Below are 26,033 nucleotides of genomic sequence, written 5' to 3'. Positions count from 1 at the left end.
AAGCACACGTGATCCACATGACTACCAACTCCAGCACTATGACCTGTGGTGCTCAGTTTGGCAGTAATGTGTGTATGAGGTGTGCTTACTTGTGTGAATGTGTGGTGTGTGTCTCTCTTACTGATAAAGGCTGTGGCCGAGAAGTTTGTGTAAGTGTCTTTTAATTGTGCCTGTCTGCAATTTAAAGTGTTTCCTATATGGTTAGTACCAATCTCTTGCCTACATTTTTTGTATTTCTACCCTGGAGTTTCTAGCGTCAGATTTTACTTTCATTACAGCAGGGATGATATACTTTTTGTTCCATATACCCATAGTTAGGAGATAGTAGAGGATACAGAAAATGTTATACTCATCTATGATGGTCTTTTCTAGCATATCCAAAGTCTCTCACTAAAGAATCTCCAATTAGTTTTTGTATTAATATCCCAGTTTATAATATTGCATGAGAACTTACTGTCATGTGTCTTCCTGTAATTTGTCGTAATCATTTTGCACTTGGTTATCAGAGACTATTAGATGGATATACGTGAATGATTTCCGTGACATGTTATTTTTAAAACAATATTTCTATTGATACCTTCAGTATAGGGGATATTGTTTTATTTGTTTACAATAAGGTGTGCACCTGAATTTCCTCTCTGCACTGTTTATCATTTGACAATTCCAAAATAATGATTTAAATTTTTTATGTAGTTGAACATATTTAGTGATACATTCAGTAAATGTTCCTCTCATATTGAACACATTTATTGAAACGCATTGGCTAATACCACACTATACAAACATGTTGTCTTCGGGGCTGCCAAAAACAGGATGGCGTGCTACTCACTCACGTAAGCCCTTCCCGCACCAACTGCAAGATGTCAAATCGGTCCACTAAATGTTGAGATTATTACTCTGTCACATTGTAAAATATATCTCTGACTACATACAAATACATACTGACTTAAAGTGGATGATGTGACTTGTATTGCCACATGTGCCTCACAGTAAAACGTATCTAATGATTTTATGCTGTTGGGGCCTTTGTTTTAGTTGTCTCACCTGCTCCAAAATAAGTTTTAACACACAGTTGTTAGGTAAGTTTCCTCTTAATATATGCTTAGCTAGACTGTATAGCAATGAATGGGTGGGAGTCCTCCTCAGTTTGAAGCTGTTGGCTGAGCTCCCTTGGGCCACAATTCCCACTAGTCTTTCACCCAGGCCATAACACCAATATCTGAGTAACTTGAACATGTTGCTAGTCTTTGCGACAGTACTACCCATGGTACACCTGCCTGCAAGGGGTCAAGAGTTAGGGGAGACATGTAAACAGTACTAAACTAAGGCATTGCTATGCTCACAGAGGTAAAGGCCAAGACTCGAATGCTTCCGAATACCGGAGCTGTGGAGGAACACAACCAGTTCACTACTAGAGCCTCCAAGCATTAAGTCGATATCGTTATTTGAAATATTTTAGTCATGGCAACCCTCTTGACTGACAGACTTTGTGTCACCTAGCTGGATGGTGTGTCCATCCAGATTTGTTCCCCGTAAAGCAATCCCATCACAGCTGGTTACCTAGTGGGTATAAACAGCTGCACAGGATGCACTCACATGGATTGGACATTTGGATCCGCTCTGCTTGGTTTCTTTAATCCTTGCACCTCAATAACAGCTCTCATCCAATTTCATAGCAGATAAGTAAGTAGGTACATGTGTGTATTCTTGACCTCATGATGAATTACCCATTGTTTTGCTTTTCACAGAGGAACGTTTCATCAGTCACCTTAAGTGTAGAGAGTCATTCATCTTTGAAATTTTTGAAGAAGTATGTTGGGCTAGGACCATTCCCTGGTTGAATTAATGAAAGAAATGAAGAAGATCCGAATAAGCGCACAGTTCGTTACAGATTGATCGAGTAAGTGTGTGTGTGTCACAGGAATGATCCTCAAAAAACTGCAGTGGGAGATGCTGCAAGAAAGGCATTTTATATCGCATAGAGCCATATTTTCAAAATTATAGTGGCCCACATTCTAATAAGAGACACACAGTGGCTTCTCCGAACATAACCGTCTCTCTCATTGTTATTGCAAACATGAGACATCTGGCTTGTGAAAAACATAAAATAAAAGAAAAAAAATCTACAGCCTGAAGGTCAGTTTGAGCACCAGTGCCCTAATTGTCAAGCCCTGGATGAGTGTAGCCTGGGCAATTTGCATTCCATTTTAAGGAAAAGCTATTGTTTTCAGCATATCACTGTTTGTCATATATCTTGAGTTGTAAAATGATATAATCTTGCAGGTACATTCAGTAGTGTATGTGGATACTGTCTGCAAATTAGTTGTGAACAGAAATAGTAGCAAATCAGTAACAAATTAAAATGAGTTCCTTCATGCTGAAGTTGTACTATACAAGCAACGAGAATGTAGTAAATGACAAACATTTTTTTCTCGTCTCCTCATTTTGTGAGGACTGTCAGTGAGAAACCTTTTCAAAAAGGTTTGAAGTTTAGTGTAAAATTACAGTACCTCGAGACACACAATGTTTATAATTATAGTACTTGTGCTAAATTTTTAATGTAAGATTATACTCCTTAATGAGTAAATTCACACCATTTAAAATTTTTAAATTTGGTTACCAACTACATGAAATACAGAGAATCAGATTTTTGTTGCCCCCCCGGAAGCCGTTCAATAGGCAGTGTGAAACTGGGTTTGTGAATTGTGAACTGGGTTAGCGTTTCAGTAATGTAGGTAAAGCATATGTTTTATTCAGATCTGAGGATGACCATTGACAGACTGATGAAAAGCAATGATTGTTGACTGGAATTGAAGAAAGATATGGGTGCCGTCAATATATCTACGAACCATTTGCGAAAGGAACAGAAAGCGGGTGGAGTGATTTTATACATAGTGCTAGTAATAGTTAAAACTGTGCATACTTCATATATAAAATTGAGTTAAACGAAGCTGTTACCATAACCTCATTGTTGAGGATAGTGTGCTTAATTGTAGTTGTGCTTAAATAAAGTCTACTCTTTGAATGGTTTCATATAGAGTACCCTATTCAAAATAATTTGTGCCTTGATTTACAAATACAGCTTCTTATTTTATTTTTACAAGAAGTACAGCACATTATTGCAATAACGGCACTCTCACTGTAAGAGTACTTCAACAAAAACTTGACATATCGTTGGTAAAAAGCTAAGTTTGTGGTAGAAGCCCACGACAGGCCGTTGGTATGACCGGAGGTAGAGTGCAGCTTTTCTTTGCCGAAGCAGCTGCCTTTTATCACCAGAAAAGATCCTCGGTACTCATTTGATAGCTGGACCTGAAGTCGTCCTGGAGGGGTAGGAATGAGGACAATTCATCACCCGTGTCTGTGATTGAATCCGTGACCTCGAGGGCCAGACTCCACTGCTCTGCCTGCTAGACAACCGTGTTCTCTGACTTAACAAGAAGAAGTCGTCATACTCATTGCTGAGTGCTGTGGCCCCACAGATGGTGTCCAGCTTCTCTTGGAGCCCACTGGTGAGAGAAACCAGGTATCTTCTCAACTTGATTTATCCACCTGCTCATTGCTCTTCTCCTTGCTCTCTTGCCCTCAGTCTTCCCTTCCAATACTATTTTTCCTGATTTTCTCCATCCTTTTTCACAGTATAGCCAAAGAGTCAGAGAAGTTTTTGGTTGACACGAGAAAAAAGGTGCCAGGAGATATTGAGTTTTTCATTGGACAAGTTAGTTCTTCTCTTAGTCTATTTTTTGTGCAGCACTCTGAGGGATCTCCTAAGCTCATCTTGCCACCGACCGTACGGGTCCATTTTGGGACTGAAAACGCAAGTGTTAAAACGAGCCGGACCTCTGCGTTATTTGGTTGTGTTCTTCCAAATCCCGGTGAGCTTCGTAGGCACTCACCGTAGCGTGATCCGTTTTATCTCATCTTCACAGCTCCTGGCGACAGAGTTGGTTGACCCGAGATAGACGAAAGAATGCATTTCCAGTTCGTTTAATCGATCTGAGGTTTGGATTTAAGCTCTTCGATAAATTATTACGAGTTTGCACTTGCTGAGATTGATGTCTAATCCGTGTGACGATGGATGTCCTTTACTTTCGTTATCAACTCTGTTTAAATCTAGATGTTCAGCTATCAAATTGTACATACTCTTTGAGTCTGAAGGGAAAGGACGTGACTCATGTAAGTAGGGGAAAACCCATTTCAGGTAGTTGCCTGTGGAGTATTTCTTGTGCTTTCATGTACTTTTCACATGCCAGCATTATATAATTCAGATTGGCCACGTCAGTTTGATCACTGATCACCCTCCTTCGAGAGTCTAGAATATGTATTCGACGTACATGTGCTCGGTATGACACCCGTGTCACAGCCTCGTGCGAATGATAGATGTCACGAGATGTTTACTTAGCTGAACCACAGTAGAGGAGAGATGTCCCGTTGTATCGCCGCTAGAGGTGCCAGAACGGTGACTCTGAGAGCACAGGTGTACGCAGATACTGTCCGCAGTTGCGAATGGTATGTAATTCACAACCGCGCCTTTGCCGTTTGCAACATAGACGTCAAATTAGTCTTCCCGTTGGAACAATGGCGCCACCGCGGTGCGGCCGCAGTTACTACAAGTGCATTGCGGACAAGGTTACGCCAACTGTGCTGGCCGGCTGCCCAGCGCGGTCTTCAACGGGGCAGCGAACGCGGTGGCGGCGGGCCAAGGCGCAGTAGCCCACGCATCGATTTCCCGACGCGGCCTGCTCTTCTTCATCCTGGCCAGGCCGCGCGTGGCTTCAGCGTGTTCCTGCGCGTCCGCATCCGCGGGCGGAAGCGCCTGCCAACTCTGCGACGCCGTCGCCGCTGTTCTCAAATTTTATTCCTTGTCACCGGGAGGGACATACTAAAGCCGTCGGCACACGGACCGTGCATCCGAACGTTGAGCGTGCCGAGTTTCTGACGTCATAGCGTGGAATAGCACGTTCGGGAGTCTTTCCGAACGTGCAGAGCAATATCTGGCATGTCAGATATTCTGAGCGTGCGTCTGAGCGTTGACCAATGAGATGGCACTACGTCACACGCACGCCGTCTCCCTTCAGTACAGAGTTGTGAGGCACCATATTGGCATTCATTTCAAGTCTATATGTATATATGCCGTTTCTGAGCACTAGCAAATTGAGAATCACTAAAAAAATCGTTAACTGTGTAATTCGTTCCAATAAAATGAGAAACAACATATTCGTGGCAAAAGAATTATTGTAACTTGCGTATTATGAGAGTAGGCTATTTGAAGCCAGCGACACACTGAAGATCTACCCAAAAGGCATTGTTCTTGGTACAAATTGTTATATTTAAACTTCAATTAGTAACATATCTACGATTAAGGCTTTCTGCACGAGTTAAGATACTATGATTAGACGTCTGGAGTATGTTATTGCTGTAGCGTAGTGACTAGCGTCACTGCCCCTGTAAATTATTTTGATGGGGCGGTGGTTCGTGTCTTGCCACTGCCAAATTTTTTCCTAACATTCGCGTTTTTATTTGGTTCTGATACTTTATTATTAGTTTAATGGGAGTATATACTATAATATTTGATGTTATGTAAATATAAGTTCACCTTTTTTTTGAGGGATGACTTTGTTCGATTGGCTTAATCTACAGGACAGCTTGCGCTTCTTGTATAAAGATATTTTGCTCCTTTTTCTTTTTCGCTTCGTAATTCGCGTGTTGCAAAGGTTCTGCTACTGGATAGGAACACTGATCAAGTAAGACTGACCTTGGGGTTTTACTAAAATGTGGGGATGATGAAATAATGTTTATCTTACGCGGAGAAGTATTCCAAATTTGAACAGCACTGTTTGTAATGGAACTTTTATAAGCATGTGTCCTTATTGATTGGACGTGGTACTTTCCTTTTCGTGGACGATGAAGGAAATGTGCGTTTTAATAGAGCTAACATGGGAATCTTACGCGCGCCAGTTGAGTAAACAGTGTGATTTACGAACTAGAAACATCCCTCAACTGCCGCTGGAGTGCGTTGCGATCGCGTAGACCACGTTGGGGCCCACGTACCGTATGCACGAGTCGCATCGTTCCTGAGCGTTCTGCAACACGTTGAACTTGGCACGCTCAACGTTAACGTTCGACAGCACGGTCCGTGTGCCGACGGCTTAAGGCTGCCGTCGTCACACGGGTCGTACATTCGAACGCAGAGTTGAGCGAGGACAAGAGTGCCAGCAGCACCTCCATCCGGGAGCTAGTAACTATTTTAGGCGGATTTAATAGTTCTTAATTGTGTGTTTTAAGTGCACGTAAGCTGTCGATTGCACACGAGATATCAAAGACCTTTAGTGGCTAGCTGTTCGATCAAATACCGATTTCCCGTGAACCCTGCACGGAGCAGAGCACTCACGAAATGTGGCGGACAAGCAGACCAGTGTAACGCCACGAGTTCGTTGCAGAGCCCGTATATCTCGTTGGCCGCGGTGCCGAGTTTCCGACGTCACAGCGTGGAATAAGCACGTTGGGGAGTCTTTCCGAACGTGTACAACAATACCAAGCATGACAAATACACGGAAGTGACAATTCATGTGAAAAGATCCAACGTCGTTATGGCTGCACTACGAGAATTAAGACTTTGAATGCGGAATGGTAGTTGGAGCTAGACGCGCGGGCATTCCATTTCACAAATCGTTAGGGAATTAAATATTCCGAAAGCCACAGTGTCGAAAGTTTGCAGGGAATACGAAATTTCAGGCGTTACCTCTCACCACGGACAACTCAGTGGGCGACGCCTTCACTTAACGACCGAGAGCAACATTGTTTGCGTAGAGTTGTTAGTGCTAACAGACAAGCAACACTGCCAGGAATAACCACAGAAATCAGTATGGGACGTACGACGAACGTATCCGTTAGGACAGTGCTGCGAAATTTGGCGTTAGTGGCTATGGCAGCAGGCGACCGACAGGAGTGCCTTCGCTAACACCGCGACTCCCAGGCTCGTGACCGTATCAGTTGGTCCCTAGAAGACTGGAAAAACGTGACGTTGTCAGATGAATCCCGACTTCAGTTGGGAAGAGCTGAGGGTAGGATTAGGTACCCCTCGAAGCCATGGACCAAAGTAGTCAACAAGGCACTGTGAAGCTGGTGGTGACTCCAATATGGTATGGGCTGCGTTTACGTGGAATGAACTGGGTCCTCTGGACCAACTGAACCTATCATTGACTGGAAATGGTTGTGTTCGGCTACTCGGAGACTATTTGAAGCCGTTCATGGATTTCATGTTCCCAAACATGTCTCAGGGCACAATTGTTCGTGATTGCTTTTAAGAATATTTTGAACAATTCAAGTGAATGATTGGCCACCCTGATCGCCAGACACGAACCCCCCATCGAAATTTATGGGACTTAATCGAGAGCTCAGTTCCTGCACGAAATCCTGCACCGGCAACACTCACGCAATTATGGACGGCTGTAGAGGCAACATGGCTCAATACTTCTGCAGGGGACTTCAAACGAACTGTTGAGTCCATCCACGTAGAGCTGCTTCACTACGCCTGGAGAATCGCGGTCCGACACTATATTAGGAGGTATCCATGACTTTCGATCCTCAGGATATTCTGAACGTGCGTTTGAATGTACACCAGTAAGATGGAAGAACGCTACCCATCAAGTTCACATGCATGCCACTCCTTTTCAGTGCAGTGTCTGGAGACGCTTGTTGGCTTTTTTGTTGTAATAAAATGACGGGAAAAGTCATGTAAGACAGTAACATACAAAATTAGATCTATATGAAAGTAGTTTAGTGTAGCGGAACGAATAGAGACACAGTCACAAAGTATTGAGAGACATGTAACTGGTGAGCGTCTCACTAAATCCATATTTATACACACCTTCCAGTCTTCTAATAGGTTCTGAGACTTCCTTATTAACTTAATAGAATTATATTCTGTCTTTAGTAAATATATGTTCTCTCTCTCTCTCTCTCTCTCTCTCTCTCTCTCTCTCTCTCTCTCTCTCTCTTTCGCTCGAGTGAGTGTTTGTTCGATGGGCTTTATTGACAAGAAAGCTTACACGCATCCCGGAGGACTTATATCACAGACCTGGGAAACGTAGCATCCGACACAGGAAACTCCCAACGATAAAAACCTAGCCAAAGAGGAGGAGCGGTCATTTCGCTCCCTCTCGAAGACTTAAAATGGGTGGTTTAAATTACCGCCGCGGAAAAATGGGTGCGTGATTTTTCTCCACTCAGGCTGTTATTTATTGAAACTTTTCTTACCTTTCACAATCAGTTTCGTCTTTTTAAACCATTGTCCAGTGACAATCTGTGTAGAAAAGAATAAATTACTGGTACAAAATGAGGAGACAGTGGTGTGACAGTAAATCAACAGAAAGATAGATACCTACAGAAGTAGCCATATATCTAAAATGGCAGTGTCTTCACATTTTGTATTTCCGTTCGTTTTGGTTTACGAAAATGTAAAGGGAGTTCTGACAGTTTGTGTGCATAAGGGGGAAATTTGCAGAGATCTACTGGTGACCAAAGAATGAGTGAGGGCGCTTTAAAAGTTTCATTACACACAAGTAATTGTCGAGCATTCGGTGTTCTGCGGGTGTTTATTTATCCCTGTCTTCTATTAGTCCGTCTCCCTCCCCCTAAGACAGTCTCTCCTCCTCCGCCCTCTGTCAGTTTCTTCCTTTATACCCTCTCCCTTTTGTTCTGAGAATACCTCCCCTTTCCGTAGCTCTGTCCTCCTCCTCCTCCTCCTCGATCTGTGCACCTCGTCCTCCCCATCTGCCCATCTTCACCTACCCCTCCTTCCTCACTCTACCTCATCCTCCCCCTCACTGTTCCGCTAGTACAGCCGCTCGAATACGTTGTGATAATATCCACGTAAAATAAGTGGACGATCTTGAGTATCAATGTGGTGGTTGTAAATGAGATCGCTATTTTGATTTAGATTAGCTGCAAGAAGAACGTCGGTAAAATGGTAGAAATCTCTTCTGTTTCTTAGTTTAGGTTGTTTGACTAAAAATTTATTCTAACGCCGTTGTTACCATTTCGTAGCGATAATATAGTGTGCTTTTATGTGTTGATAATCACTGGAGAACGGCTTAAAAACCGAAAGCTGAGTGTGAAAAGAAAGAAAACTTTAAATAGCAGCATGACTGTAAAAAGATGCCGCCTCTGTACATGTGGTACCCTCAATGAAGATGGCACCGGAAAAAAGGGATGGAGGGCGCCGGGGGGGGGGGGGGGGGACAGAACCACGGTTCAACTTGCGCCATTTCTCTCAACAAGAAGATTCATTGTCAGATGTAGAAGAAATAATAAATGACAGAAAAAATTCTAAGGTCGACTGGGGAACGAAGCCTGTCCCTTGTTCGCAGGTACATACATACCTGCCGCAGTCCTGCTGCGCGTTGAAGTCACCGCGTTACAGTACTGTAGCACGACAAAACTAAATAGCGCAGCGCATTGATTATTGCGTGGTAATTCGTTTTCGAAACCAGCAGAAATGTTGCTACAGTGCAAAGCTTGTCCAGTTTTTTTTTTTTTACCTCCGCCATATATATACTTGCTTTAAGCTCATATTGTCGTGTCGCTGTGAGCTCTACGCCTGCTATTTTTTCTCTGATGTGAAGGAAAGATGCAATAAAAAGTATTATAATGAAACTATACTTCTTTCCAATAAAATAAGTTCTCTTTTAACTAACGAAGAACTGAAGTGTATTTTCTGTTCTTCGTCCAATTTTCATTTTGTCGTTTCAAAATAAAATGAAAATTACTGCTATAATAAGTCTCTCTCACCATGTTTGTAGGTCAAGGAAATCATCTGGATTTGCCTGACGCAGGTGCAGTATCTTAGCTCCTGCCGAAAACGAATTACCGAACGATACTCCACTTTATCAGTGGGTTGCACAACTTCGTTTTGGTCCTCTAGTGGCCTGGTACGGTATTGTGGCACTGGGATTGCAACGTGTACCGGAACTGCAAACCTGGAGAAAAAAAAATTACGCAACTTCTATCTATCGAGGTGGTAATTACAGTTCTGAGCGTCTGTCGAAAACACTACAGACAAATTTCCTCCCTACGTGCTAAATTTCGTCGTGCAGTTACGATCAGTCATAGATCCTGTTATTGGGTCACTCTTCTAGTGGCCGTAGTCGAACATTTCACATTTCCTGTGATGCCGAATTGACACCAAAGTCTTTATGTGAGTTACGTAGCACGTTCCAGCACTGCCGAGAACTGATGTTTATACGTGGGACCGGCGTCAGTGGCGTAAGAGGGTCTACAGTGCAAAATAGTTAAGGCGTCGCGTTGTAATCGTCTGAGGGAGTGCGCAAGCGGGGTCACCGGGCAGAAGAGCTCGAGACCCAGCGCGCCACGGCCGGTTGCATATGCGGGTCAGGCGGTGCGTGAGCAGAAACTCCCTGCGTTCGGAGGCGCTCCCGCTGCCACTCACGTGCATCTACATGTGTCCGCACCGTGCTCAGCAGACCACTGAAGGGCGTGGCAGAGGGCACTTACCACTGTATAGCTTACACCGTCCTACAAATCATCCAAACAGTCTGTTCCCTGCTTTACGTACGACAGCGCCTTTATGATCGTTCCATTTCATATCCATGCAGTCTTGCACTCGCGTATTTTTGGGACTTGACCAATTCTAAATCATTGCTAGTGCTGTCATAATAGTGTAATAATTTCGTTTTGTAAATGCACAGTTTCACATTTCTGACCATTTAAAGCTAGTTGCCAGCCTCTGCACCACTTCGAAATACGTTACAGATACCTGCATAATCAGCAAAAAGTATGAGGTTAGTATTAATATTGTATGCAAGGTTATTAATGTATAACATGAACAGCAAAGCTCCCAATACACTTCCCCAAGAAAACGCAAGAAGTTATTTCTACAGCTCTACATTCAAGACATGCTATGTTCTCCCCACCAAGAAATCCTCATTCCAGTGCCAAATCGCGCTTGATACCCCATGCGGTCGTACTTCCGCGGACAATCATATGTTTGATACCGAGTCATCAAACAATGCATCTACATGACTCCTTTGATCCATGGCTTTGAAGTGAGAAAACAGTGAATGGGTTTTCACATGATAGACGTTTTCGGAATCCGCCCGGTCGTCATGGTGAAGACCATTCTATTTTACGGACAGCATTACATTTAAGCTAAGAATATGTTTCACTATTCATCTTTAAATGAGTCCGCCTCCATAGCTGAGTAGTCACCGCGGCTGACTGCTGTGCGGAAGACGCGGGTTGGATCCCCTTATTGGCAGGGACATTCCCTTGATGGGAGATCTGGAACGCGGTGCACTCAACCTCGTGAGCCCGACTGAGGAATTACTTGACAGAGTAGTGCAGCTCCGGGTCGCAAAACTTAGATCGGCCGGGAGGGCGGCGTGCTGACCCGACGCTCCTCCATACCGCATCTAGCGTCGCCGTTGGCGGAGGATGACACGGCGCTCGGCCGGTACCGGTGTGCCAACCGGGTTCTCCGGACGGAGAGTGTCGGTCTCCACTGGAAATGAGTGTCAAACGTAGCGTACCGAGAAGTTCACATACCACCCCTCTCGACTTTGTTCAACTGGGGAATTAAATACGAAGGATTACAAACCTAATAATATTCTACATCTTTATTCTTCGTGTCTGTGTATTTGCAGCGCTCTGCCTCTAGTAGAGTGTAAAATTGAGTTGTACAACGTATCTATCTTTGTGCGTGAGAAACTGGATGCTGTAATCAAGTTTCGAAAAGTTTGTGCCCTTCAGTATGACAATGCCAGACCACAATCGAGCACTATGACATCTGCAACAATCCGATTTCTTGAATTCACTGTCATCGGTCATCCTACATACAGCCCCGACTTGGTCCCATCTGATTTTCATCTTTTTTTCAGAACTTACAGAACACTTCAGAGTTGATAGTGATACATTGATGGAAGCAGAGGTGAGGTGACGCCTCCATCAACTGTAGACGCTATCAACAGACTGGTCTCTCGTTGGGAGAAAATGTGTTCATCGCGAGGGTAACTTAAGTTGAAAAATAAGTATGTAGACGTGATAGAGGCGTAAAATGTTAAAAGTCCATTTTATTTGAAAAGCTTTCCGAGTTTTCACATAAAATCGGAGGCATTACATTTCAGTAAGCTTCGAAGTTGTTTTGTTTGTGTCCCTGCTTTGAAACTGCCGAAAAGGATAGTCGGGATTTGTTTTGTTTCTGTTGTGCATTGTTGAAGTGGAGGCCATGGCAGATGTGAACGGACACACTTATACTTTAGAGCAGCGTTCAGCAGATATCAGACATTGAGATGCGCAAAACGGATGCTTATGAAGAATGTATGGTGGAGAGAGAGAGAGTGGGGGGGGGGGGGGGGCGCGTTTGCTGGAAATCTATAAATCTGAACTAGTCTCTCCAAACACGTATGCCAGGCAAACCTGACACCGCAGATATAAACTTTTGTCGAAACCTATTCACTAATTGTCCAACCTACCCTCCAATAACTTTAAACGTTCTACAATAACGCATTTTAGAAGATTTTATACTCGTCCGTATTATTAGCCGTCTTGTAAGTGTACACATCACACAAATGCTTTTATGCAAGACACCCAAACACAAATTTGTGACAATATAGGTTTGAAATATTGCAGTCAGTTGTTTTTATTCATGATAAAATGTGCAGTTCTGTTCCGAGCATGAAATTCCATCAGACATCTATATGACTATCTCCAAAATAGACTATGTGTGTCACTGTTATAAGAATGCTACAAACAAATTATAAACTATTGGTTTTTAGGCACTACTGTGTTTCCGAATCATTGTGGCAGATACAGGTATCAAGTATATCTGAACAGTTGATGAGGAACATCCGTCGGGAAACAATTATTTTTAGTCGCTATCGAGCTAAGCTATTACGTCGGTCGGATGTAATAGCCCTCAGCTAAGTGTACTTCGGCGCGGGACTTTCGCTCACACTCCGTAATAATGCGACTTCCTCACTGTGATTAATACAAGTTCACAACCGAGACCCTACGAAGTAAGTATGGACAGTTCGGTATGTTCAGCAGTATCGGGAAATAAAGGGAACATGAAACGTTCAAAGTTTAACCTAATTGTACATAAATAGGTGGAAGGGGGAGAAAGCATAGGAAAGGGATTACTGATGTCAGCTGCGCTGGGACATTACGTGGTATCAGCGGCGATGAGCCGGCCGCTGTGGTCGAGCGGTTATAGGCGTTTCAGACCGGAACGACTCGGCTGCTACGATCGCAGGTTCGAATCCTGCCTCGGACATGGATGTGTGTGATGTTCTTAGGTCATTAGGTTTAATTAGTTCTAAGTTCTAGAGGACTGATGACCGCAGATGTTAAGTCCCATAGTGCTTAGAGCCATTTGAACCATTTTTCGGCGGCTATGATGATTCCGCGTAATGTCCCAATGCGACTGACGTCGATAATACCTTCCCCGTTCCTTTCTCCTCCCCACCGCCTTCAATTTACATATAATGCGTCACAGCTGCGGATTCCGCATGGTGTCTGTTCTTTCGGACGTGTCCGAAATAAGATACCACGCATTCACATAATTTAACCTGAGTTCCTAGACTTTTGGCAGCCGCAATCAGTTTCCATAAATATCTTCCAGTTGTACAGGGCTGCACAAATAAAAATGACCCAAAGAACAGAGTTCCAGGGTACAAAGATAGCAGAGGAAAGGAAATACAGTACTAACCTGACTACAGCAGATGTTGAGAGTGACTATCATTCATGTCTTGGCACTTTTGTGTCCTGGTCAGCAAGTTGTTGAAAACTTAACGAAGTTGGACAGCTAGAATTGGTGCAGTCTTATCTAAAATGTTGGGCTGCAGTTCTTCAGGACTATGATGGTTGCTGCGATACACCTTAGACCTGAGGGTCCTCCTCACGAAGTAGTCGCACACCGACAGAGCAGGAGACCTGGGTAGCCAGCTGGGGTCACGACCTCCGCTAACAGCTGTGTTAGGCTTGAAGGTTGTGTAAATTTGCTCCATGGTTCGGCCGATGGTATGTTCAGTTGCTCCATCCTGTTAGGAGTAACTAGAGATGTCTTGCTTCTCGTTTAATGCTGCCACAATTGGTTTCAACATGTTGGTAATGTAATGCGGCAAGGTTAGCGTGCGATGAAAGATAACACCATTTAAATTTTTAAATTTGGTCAATAATCAAACCGAATTTCTGAAATCAAATTTTTGTTGCCGCTGGAAGCCACAGCCTGCAACTGGCACTGTGTTCCCATTTTAGCCGTTTGGTAATAATCGTCGGTGGGAGTGGAGTTACTACTGATATTTTACGAACCCGAGCTGCGTCATGCCCAGCGTTTTGTCGCAGGCTGCGGCGAGCCTCGAGAGACTGCGACTGAACAGGCGGAACGAGTAACTGAGTTGTAAAGGTCCCGACTGGCTGCAGCTCGCTATTGCACGTCACCGGAAAATTCACTTTTCAGTTTGGTAGGACAATGATGACGGTGTCATCTGAATTCTTGGTGCTCGTTTCGGCATGGATTTCAATGAGCAGTGCCAAACAGATCTAATGCATCCTTTAAGTTTGTTACTGTTTGAGCTGTCTGACCCTACAGGACGTGTAGATTTAATTTACATTAAATTTTTCTGTGTTTTATACCAAGTCATGTTGTAAAATGTTGTACCAATTTTTCGATCTCTATCGCAATCAACCTTCGTAAGAGCGTCTGCAACAGTGACCGAAAAATATACATAATTTTGCAATATCACACTATATACAGGTGGTGCAAATGAAAGGCCCGGACGAATGGGCAAGATCGGACGTGAATGCATCCATATAACCACACCCCATGACGCGCGCACCACGTGCCCAACCTCCACGTGATACACCGAAGTTCAGAGCGCAGTGTCTGTCAGTGTGAGGGGAGCAGTGCAAAGGGGGCCTTAGTACTCACAGTGCAGCAGCAAGTGTTCGTTGTGAAAGTGACGTGACAGCACAGTCGTGGAAACGGTGTGGTCAGTTGTTTGCTCAAAAGTTTAATGGTGTCAAAGTGCCAGCGAAGACTGCCCTGCATCGCTTAGTCCGAAAATGGCGTCACAAAGGATGTCTTTTGAACAAGTCAAAACAACATCCCGAAACGTGCCCTCACACCAGAAAATGTGACTGTTGTTCACCATACAATACTTCACAGTCCTACCAAATCAACCCGACGCCTGTCGCAAGAGAGAGCAAATCTTGTCGATCGTGCTGACCAATACTCCACTTGGACCTGCACATGCATCCCTACCGAGTGTGTGCTCATACAGTAAAACGAGCAGGTGCCTCTCAGAGGCTCCAGTTTTGTGAGTGGCTTTGCACTGGTATAACACTCAATGGCTTTGACATGGATCTGTAATTTACGTCTGATTAAGCTCATTGAAATCCATGCCGAAACGAGCACCAAGAATTCAAATGGCACCGTCGTCATTGTCCTACCAAACTGAAAAGTGAATTTTCCGGTGACGTGCAGTAGCGAGCTGCAGCCAGCCAGGACCTTTACAACTCAGTTACACGTTCCGCCTGTTCAGTCGCAGTCTCTAGAGGCTCGCCACAGCCTGCGACAAAACGCTGGGCATGACGCATCTCGGGTTCGTAAAAGATCAGTAGTGACTCCACTTCCACCGACGATTATTACCAAACGGCTAAAATGGGAACACAGTGCCAGTTGCAGGCTGTGGCTTCCAGCGGCAACAAAAATTTGATTTCAGAAATTCGGTTTGATTATTGACCAAACTTAAAAATTTAGAGTTATAATCCTACGTTAAAGGTTTAACAGAACAAGTTAGAAATTATGGACACAAGATGGTCAAAAACAGTCTGAAAAGCTTTTAAGATTTTTGCAGGGTAGATTATGCTGAGAAATAATTGTAAAGAAAAAAATTCAAACGTTGCGCCGTTTACAAGTTAATTAGCATTGAAGTTAGCCAGTCCGGTTGTTACGCACTCAGGCGGCCGGCCTTCTCAATGGTTAGATTACAAACTCTGGAGACCAAATAAAAGCAAAACACACAAACCGATACAATAATTTAGTGTCCGTTGTTCTCATAGAATAGATAACAGCGCACGAAACTGCTCAGGCTATGGCTCGGGTTCGATCCTTACTACCTTCCCATGTCCGATTTTTGTATCTCTGTTGCTTGGTTTTAGGAAACACGTTTAGCGACACGATCTGGCGACTATTTGAATTTGCGCGTGCTATGGTCTGATTGGCTGCCTTCAATGCTAATTTGCTCAGAAACAGTGCAACGTGTAGAGTTCTTTCCGTAATAATTATTTCTCAGCACAACCTACCCCCAACAACACCCTTACAACAATTCCAGGCTGTTCTTGACTACCCTGTATGTCTCAAGGCAGTAACTCAACGTGTGAAAATCTCCCACACTATATATTCGAAGGCAACAGCAGACCACCTCAATTAGGACCGTACGTCGGTGCGGGTCTCCCGCATCGTTCCCCTACGCTCTGTCAAGAAGCATGGGACTTCATTTCCATTTCCATATTCATCCAGTACTTGAGAATGACAGAACTTGGCTAGTGCATCTTCCAACAAACTTTGCACATAATTTCAAACCTTTTCCGAACTTTTTCCCACTGACATCTTCACAAAATGATTAAAGGATGAAAATTTATTGCTTACAAAATTTTCGCTGTTAGTGCAGTAAAACTTCAGCATGTGGCATGACGTTTTAACTTATTGTTTCTGTAGTACTAATTCTATTCGCGGCAAAGTATGCAGTGTCCATATGTGCCGCTGAATGTACCTACAGAATTATTTAATTGTACGACTAACAGTTCAGGAGATATGAAGGCAAAACATTGATTTGCATTTTGTACTCAGGAGTTGGATCATTTCAAGAATAGAGGGGGGACGTATTTGCTGGTTTATCTGAGCCTGCAAAAGGCTTTGAAGAGCTGTAGTACGAAATGCGTAGTTTCTTAAAAGAGATTAGGAAATGAACATCAACAAAAGAGGAACCGAACATCAACAAAAGTAAAACAAGGGCAATGAAATGTAGCTAATTAAATCAGGCGATGCTGGGGAAGTAATTATGAAATGATACAGAAACAGCAATGAATGGAAATGATACAGAAACAGCAATGAATGGATTACATTTTTTGCAGTAATCTTGATCGTTTCTTGCTTCATATCTTTCTAAAGTAAATATTGAGAAAGACCACCGCAACTGTATTTCAGATGACACCGAAAGTTCACTGACAGTTTTCGTAAGTTAATTCTCACAAAGCGGAAGAAATGTGCCGGTACCCAACAATGTCCAATACATAACGTTAAAAAGCACATTCTGGAACACGACCAGCACACTGAAACTCTCCCCTGATTTAAGCATCGTAATATTGTGAATGTATTTGAGAAATGGTTTCCATAATGAAATTTTCAATCTGCAGCGGAGTGTGCGCTGATATGAAACTTCCTGGCAGATTAAAAGTGTGTGCCGGACCAAGACTCGAACTCGGCACTGAGTTAGTCTTGGTCCGGTACACAGTTTTAATCTGCCCGGAAGTTTCATATTTGTGAAAGTTTGTCGTGCTATGCCTCGTTATTCACTCAGTCTTTTTGAATCACATAAATTGTGTACTGACCTTGACTGTATTGTACTTGTTATTAAATTAGTGATCATTGTTTGAATCGCAGTGACCTTAAGGAAATTCTCCGTCTGTAATAGTCCCTTACGCTACGTGAAGCTGTAATTCATATAAAATTTTTCTGTATTATATACATCATGTTGTAAAATGCTCTACAAAATTTTCGATCGCTATTGCCGTCATCCCTCATAAGAGTGTTACCCTACAGTAGTGACTGAAAAATAGGTACATAATTCTGCAACATGAGACGATATCCACCTAGGAGAAATTTGTAGAATTGCGGCAGCGAAGATCTGCGAAATTAGGTTAAACTTCGAACGTTTCATGCTTTCTTCTGTCACGAGACACTGTTGACATATTGAAGTACTCATTCTTACGCGGAAGGGTCTCGGATGTAACCTTACATTAATAGCGATGAACGTGTCGCGTGATTACAAAGTGTGAGCGAATGCCCCGCCTCAAAGTACACTTAGCTCAGAGGTATTGTTTCCGACCGATGTAATAGCTTATCTCGATGAAGACTAAAAATAACTGTTTTCCGGCGGAGAAATATCTGATAAGAGTTTGTCACCGTGATTCGGACACACAGTGGTGCCTAAAAGCGAATAGTTTATAATCTTTGAAAAACATTCTTAGAAAATTGGGATGTATAGCCTATAGACTTAGTCATATGCAGGTCTGATGTTTGAATGGTATCTCCTAAATCGATGAGATTTGTACATATTAACATCATGAATAAAGGCAAATGACTGGAGTTTTCAAACATTTGTTATAAATTTGTTGTTTAGATGTATTTCATAAGTGTTTGTGTTACATGTACAGTTACAAGACACATATGGAAGAGGATGGCTAACAATACGGACAGGATGAGGGTAGTATCTTTTGAAAAGTTTTGTTGAAAAATGTCTAAAGTTATTGGAGTGTAGATTGGATAGTTAGTGATCAGATCTTAAGAAAAATTTTTATTTCAGACGTCAGGTTTGCCTGACATACATGGTTGGACGTATTAGTTAATTTTATATTAGCAGTAAAGTACTACTCCCCCTCCCAATCATCCCGCCCCCAGATACCTTAAAAAATTGAACACGCGTGGATAAAACATTTGTTTAGTGCATCTCAATGTTTGTCTCATCTCCTGAACTGTTTGTCGTACAATGATTTAATTCTGCAGGTACACAGTCAGTGTTACCGTACTTTAGACTATAAGATTTTTAGTTTATAAAACCGAACTGGCCTTTAAAATCCCTGAAAATCGTCTCTGAACTTTCTTCCTCCTCCTCCTCCTCGTCGTCGTCATCGTAGTCCTCGTAATATATAAAATCGTTTTCAGTGCCATCGAGAGTGATACTTACGCCGCACTTCTTGAGAAACTTAACAGTATATTCTGTCGTCCCAGACCACGACTGTTTCTCCACTGACACACTTTTTTGATTGTAGGTCGTTTTAAAGCTTCCTTCAGCATGAACTCATATTGCGTTCCATCCATCATCCATTTGTTCCGTTCCTCTATCATATACACTTTAAATATTTTAGTTATCGAGACCTTAACAAGTTGAAATTGTGAAAGTCTTCCCGGAATAGCAGCAAGCTCTGTATTTCCCTGTCTCAATTTCACTTTTCATTTTCAAATGACTACTAAACTGATCTAGCACCATAAGATAACTCTTCTTTAATAAAGCACCCTTCCTTCTCTCCCACACTCTGTTCATCCATAGTTTCATACCAGCATCGTCCATCCAAACCTCGTCATGTACGTGAACACCACCAGCCGGTATTTCAAAAGGTTTTAGTATTGTTTTGCACTTGAGAATGATTATTCTATAAAGTTTGGTACCGTCAGCACAACATGAAAGGACAACAGTGCAATGCATTTTTTCATTTCACTTGTTTATGCTTCTTCTGTTCCAGTTCTGTTACTCGGCACATCAAATGTCAGAAGTTTCGTACATATTCGTTATTAGGCTTTTCTTTCACTGTTGAATAATAAAGCGATGGAAAGAAATTTTCTCTTCATACTCTTGTGACATTTTCTCTTCATACTCTTGTGACATTTTCTAACGTGTTTCGGTTCTCATACCAAGTCCATGACGCGTGGTACCTTTAGCACTAGCCAACTCCGCCCTAAAAGTCTGTTAAATTCATCTGTAGCGCGAGCTAATGTGTGTATTTTTCAATCATTTTTATGTTGATTCTAATGCCATTTTCACTGTGTCCTTGAATCTATTTCAATACGTCCTGTAATACATTTGGGAATTTTGCATTGTCCTCTATTTGCACATTTAGGCTTCCTCGCTTATTTTCAGTTCTTTACTACCCGCCAATCGGGAAAAATTTTTTTTTTGTTGGTGGGGGCCGAAATGCCGCTCACCAGTTCTGTTTCCATGTTCTTCTGCATACCCTATTACTTTCAATTTATAGCCCGCGTCATATGAATACCTTTTATTTTTCCATTACGAAACTAGTTATTAGCAAAAATATTGTACTCTTACCGATAACACAAATCACTTTAAATTCCAGTTCACAGGCATCGTAGACGGCAATTACGCATCATAGGCTAGATAGTATTCTGTGTTTGTGATAGCGGGACGGGAGGGAGATAGCGTCGTTAGAAGTAGTTTGTGAAACACCCTCCCCCACTCTGCTGCTGCTGCTGCTGCTGCTGTTGCTGCTGCTGCTGCCAGTTGAATCCAATGTTGCCAGATAAAGGGAGCTTTCCCGCGGCAGCTAATATAGGCCATTTTCAAGACTGGCGGAATTTTAAATCAACCATTGGACATGTTTATTTTAACTTGGAGCGTAAGACGCATCTGAATTTTTGAAGCAATTTTTCGAAGACAAAAGTGTGTCTTACAGTCCGTAAAATACGGTCTATATGGATACTGTCGAGGAAATGCGTTCCGAATAATTAGTAGTAATAAAGGAGTAATAAATTAAAAATTAATGCCTGGTACTGAAGTGATGGAACGTTTTTTTACAGAAACTTCCTGGTAGATTAAAACTGCGTGCCAGACAGGTAGGAACTCTGGATCATTTACCTTTCGCGGGCAAGTTCTCCTCCGACTGAGCTACCCAAGCACGTCCTCACAGGTTCATTTCCGTGCGGTCAGTGGTGCCCTTACCTGCGAAAGGCAAAAGATCCAGAGTTCGAGTCTCGTTCCGGCACACAGTTTGTCTGCCAGGAAGTTCCATATCATTGCCTGCAAATACAGAGTGAAATTTCATTCTGGATGCTTTTTTTCCTTTCGCTATTTTGTTGGAGGGGGGGGGGGGTGTAGTGAGCGAATAATAGTTTCATAAAGGTGTGACAGTATGTGGGAAGTTCGTTAGAAGTCGCTCTCATTCTCATGCATTAGCGGGTATAGTCTGGGTAATTTTGGCGCCGTGAGTTACACTGCCTTAAGACGTGAATACAGTTTCTAATTTAAGTACGGGACGTGTTATTTTGAACCTTTAACGTAAGATTATACCGCTTGATGTGTAGATTGTGACAGCATATTACATTTTTAAATTGGGACAGTAATTACATGAAATACTGAAAACCAAATTTCGATTGTCCCATGAGATAGTAAACCCATATTCAGACCTGAGCGTTCACCGTTGGCGGTCAAATATTCGAAGCAGTAGCTTAACAATGAATAAATTCTAATTCAACACCAACTGTTGAGAACCGTTTCTGTAAGACACGTCTTACATGCCAATATTTTAGTAGTGTGTCGTGTGCTTATAGAAACGGTTGTCAGCAGTTCGATGGTGAAGTGTTCGAAATGTTTATGAAACTCCAGCCTGATTGTTTTGCGAAATTTTTTTACTAATAACCAACAGTGAACATTATGCTCCGAATATGATTATAACAGCATGATCAAGACTAGTCATCAATTACTTATTATGCAAATGAGACTGTAAAAATAAACTTTCCTTAAAATGTATATTTTTGATATGTATCGCGCGACGAAATGTCGTTTATCAGTAATGAGTATGTGCTGGATTGAATTCTGGATAAGAGCTTTATGTGAAAGGCTGAATAAAAGGAGACTTGGGTTGATGTAACACATCCGGAGGCAACAGGGAATAGTTACTGTAGTTGTTGAGGGAGGGGGTGTTAAATATAGTAGTGGGAGACAAAAAGTTTGACTGCAGATAGGTTTGAATGGGTGTACGTTACAGTAGTTAGACGGGAAAGAGGCTTGTACGGAATAGATAAGCGTGGAAAACTGCATCAAAGTAGTCTTCAGACTGAAGACTGCAACAAATTTGGATTTACTCGTTAAAAAGTATAAAACCACAAATCTCACAAACTACATCAACTGGAAAGTAAAATTGATTCAAAACGAAGTTTAGGAAGCTTTCCAACAAGCTGATCGGCAACGGCTTCCTGCAGCAAATGTCGCAGATTGTCAGTAGAGCATGAATAGAGGTGTTGGTTTCTTTTAATAATGTAGTGCCTTACTTCACATTTTTGCTTGTAACCCACTTATTAAGACTGGCGGACTGTTTGGCAGAAGTTCGTAAGTACATGAATAATATCAAAACATTAACATTTTTAGTGCGGATACATTTTCCCAGTAGTGTTGCGCAGTTGAGTGCTACACCTCGAAAAGAAAGGAAAAAACTTTCTAGTCACTCTTTGTCTTGTTCGCGATTGTGATCCACGAATGCGTACAAAAACTAACCTTCACACGACAGGCGTTAATAGGTGTGCGAGGCAGCTGTGTAAATTCTCACTCCTGACCGAGGCAGCATAACACACTGGTGCGGTTCAGTTGAAAATCCGAATTTTGTCAAGCCGCGATTTTACATATCTTATTCTGTCGGGCCGCGATTTTACATTTCATTTCGCTGCTATCAATTTGAAGAACTGTCACTTCTCTGTTAGGTTAGTAAGGCGATTGACTTTTGTCGTCTTCTCTTGCGCGAAATTTTGATGCGGTATTTCCGTTGTTTTAATCCTGTAACACTTTGGGCAAGATTCCATAAACTCTAACCATGAATAGCGTTACTAAACAGTGGGATTGTGGCCAATCGATTACGCGGGGCGTTTCTAATGTCTTGGAACGCGACTAATTTCGGCTGCGCCACAAAATTTTTTAAAGGTTGCGTCGTGTCAGTGTAATGATTCACATTTCTAAGCGTAATATCTCTCTCTCTCTCTCTCTCTCTCTCTCTCTCTCTCTCTCTCTCTCTGCGCACCGTGCAGCGTTGGGAGAGCGATGGGCCGGCAAGATCACCCTGACACTCTGTGCGACGTTGTTGTCGGCGAAGAGGTCTTTAGACATCGCCTTTCAGACCAGTGCTCAATTTTCAGTGGGCAAAGCTGTTCACGCTTTATATGGCCACCTCGTACATCCAGTGACACGGGGTCTCGAAGCCTGTCGTATGGTCTGATTCCCCCTCAGAGCTCCATAGAGCCTCTGTGCGACACAAACTTATCACCCTGTGGTAAAACGGATTCAGTAATGCCTTCACTCGCCTGCTAATGCAGGCTCCAATGTGTCGTTCGTCTGGGTTCCTGGACATGTCAGCGTGGCAGTAAATGGAGCAGCTGATAATGGTGCCAACGCTGCTACTGGTCAGACCTTTTAACAAATCTGCTTCTTGGGATGATCTTACCGTTGCTAAACGTAGGATCGGCCAAGCACTGTGGCACAACAAAAACGGTTGTGCGTCTGTGGGAACAAGCGCAAGCTTGGGCGACTCCCTCTCGTCCATCTCTTCACGAGGACATAATTTTAACTAGGCTACATACTGGGCACTGTATTTTCAGTTGTTGTTGTTCTGGTCTTCAGTCCAGAGACTGGTTTAATGCAACTCTCCATGCTACTCTATCCTGTGCAGGATTCATCTCCCAATACCTACTGCAACCTACATCCTTCTGAATCTGTTTAGTGTATTCATCTCTTGGTCTCCCTCTACGATTTTTACCCTCCACGCTGCCCTCCAATACTAAATTGATGGTCCCTTGATGCCTCATTTTCAGTTATCACCGTTTATTAAGCGGCGACCCTACAGTACCCTTCTTCACTGTAACTAACCACCGGCGGTGCGCCACTTTCGAACCAAATGTCAGTTTTTTAACCCCATTACGGTTCAGTGTGTCACACACCTGAACCCTCAGAGGTGTCAATAGATACAGCACGAGCAGGAGAACGTTCTACTCATTACAAACATGGCGTTCCACTTAACGTCCGTGACACCTGCTGTCCTAGAAACCAAAATGTGCTTCTGCAGCTTACGATAAGTATCAGAGTGTTAACCCGAAGATCTGGTATTAAATCTCCAGTCGAATCTAGGGTTTTTGGTCGCTTATCGCTTCTTTCACTCTTCAGCAATTATTGGTGTGCGTGAAAAAGCACCAAGTGGAACCGTGGTTTGGAGTTCACATAAAACTTAGCGGGTAAGACAGTTCGAATGTTGGAAGAAAGTGAAGGCATGCAACCTTCAATACAGTGTCCAATAAAGCTGCGCAGTGATCAAACCAGTGTTAGAGTTCAGGACAGCTTCGCTTTAGCACGTCGAGACTTGTTGTTGGATAAGCAAGAACAAAGACCTCTCCAAAAGCGAAATCAGTCATACTGGATGCTGTTCTCAAGCCGTTCGCGCTAACGCCACCGCTCGATGACTGACTCTTTCGTATAATACACAAACTGGTAAAACTTTGTAGCCTACCTCAGTTTTTGGAAACACTAGCATTTTGCAAACCACATCGTATGAGAGCAGCGTTTGTTCCATCTCGTATACACATACATGAGTTACTTAATTCCTTTGGCCCCTATGGGGGAATCGGGCATCCAGGAGAACTCGCCATCTGTCTGTCTTTGTCTTTGGCCATTTGTCTCAATTCTGCCCAGGTCTTGCCAACTCATTTTGCTTCCCCTTCCACTGTCCTCTTCTATGTGCCCTTCTCTTCCTTGTTCCCTGGGGATTCCATTCCAATACTTTTTTCTCGATCGCTCCATCTGGTTTTATCAAGGTGTGCCCCAACCAACCCCACTCTCGTATCTCGTCTTTTATAGGTATCTGGTTTGTTATTCGCCAGAGCTCCTCATTACATATTTTTTCTGGCCACTAGATATTCATGATGCGTCGAAGACATGTATTTATGAAGCTTTGTAACTGGGATGTTATCTTTTTATCTATTTTCCAGCTTTCACTGGCGTACAGGAGGACAGCCTTAATTAAAAATACGGATTTTTGTTTTGTATGTGATACTTCTATTTTTCCACATTGGATACAATTGTATGAAGGCAGCATTTGCCTTTTTAATGCGGTTTTTCACGTATCTCCTGCGCCACCATCTTCAAATTGTTCAAATGGCTCTGAGCACTACGGGACTTAACATCTGAGGTCATCAGTCCCCTAGACTTAGAACTACTTAAACCCAACTAACCTAAGGAGATCACACGCAACCATGCCCGAGGCAGAATTCGAACCTGCGACCGTAGCGGTCCTTTGTTTTGCCTCTATTTATCTTGAGGCCAGCAGTCTCTCCTTCTTTCAGCAAGTTTAATTTAGCTTGCATATCAGTCAGCCTTTGAGCTAATAAAACTATGTCGCTTGCAAAATCCAAATCCTCCAGACGTTCATGGATCCCCCACGATTCCTCGTCTCATGCCTGCTGTGACTCTTCTCATAACTGAGTCTAGAACAAGTAGAAAAAGTGTTGGTGATAAAATGCAACCCTGCCGGACTCCAGTTGTTACTTTTATGGGCTCTGTCATATTTCCCTTGTGAAGTACGTAACATCTGTAGCCATCATATAGATCTTTTATGATGTTTAAGATCTTCTGTGGTATGCCATACTTCCGCAACACCTGCCAGAGCACTTTGTTTCACGGAATCGAAGGCCTTTTGAAAATCAATGAATGCCAGGTACATGGTTGCTTGGAATTCTTTGCTTTGCTCTAAAATGGTCCTAAGAGTGTTAATAAGATCAACACAACTGCGTTGTGCCTTAAAACCGGCCTGTTCTTTACGCAGTCGCTTTTCAAGAGACTCTTTAATTCTGTTTAAAATAATTCTGGTGAGGACCTTACTTGGGCACTGACAACATTGTAATAACACGCCAGTTTTTACAGTCTGACAAATTTCCCTTTTTTGGGCGCTTTACTACCAAACCATTTTGCCACTCCTTTGGAGATTTCTCTTCAAGGCAAATTGCTTCAGCAAGGGATGGAGCCTTCGTATTCTTCAGTGTTTTGAAAGCAATCCTAATTTCGTCCATTGTGGGGCACTGCAAATTTATATCTTGATCGTCTTCGACTTCCTCTGGAACATCTCTTACCTGTTCCTCTTGGTTGTCTTCACAATTCAACAGTTCCTTGAAGTGATCCCCCCATCTCTGTAGCTGTGCCGGTTGAGTTGTAAGCATCACCCCATCCTTGTTCTTAACTGGCCCTTCACGT

The 26,033-nt window shown here is 42.8% G+C and overlaps 1 protein-coding gene across 4 annotated transcripts in view; it reads left to right on the top strand.

Moving 5' to 3' along the window:
* Positions 1-26,033, top strand: part of LOC124717382 (glycogen synthase kinase-3 beta) — a 326,873-nt gene that overhangs the window by 18,588 nt on the left and 282,252 nt on the right. The window lies entirely within an intron of this gene.

Source organism: Schistocerca piceifrons, chromosome 9 (assembly GCF_021461385.2).
Source record: "Schistocerca piceifrons isolate TAMUIC-IGC-003096 chromosome 9, iqSchPice1.1, whole genome shotgun sequence".
Lineage (NCBI taxonomy): Eukaryota > Metazoa > Arthropoda > Insecta > Orthoptera > Acrididae > Schistocerca > Schistocerca piceifrons.
The sequence above is the reverse complement of the archived record's forward strand: the minus strand, read 5'-3'. Positions and strand labels throughout refer to the sequence as shown.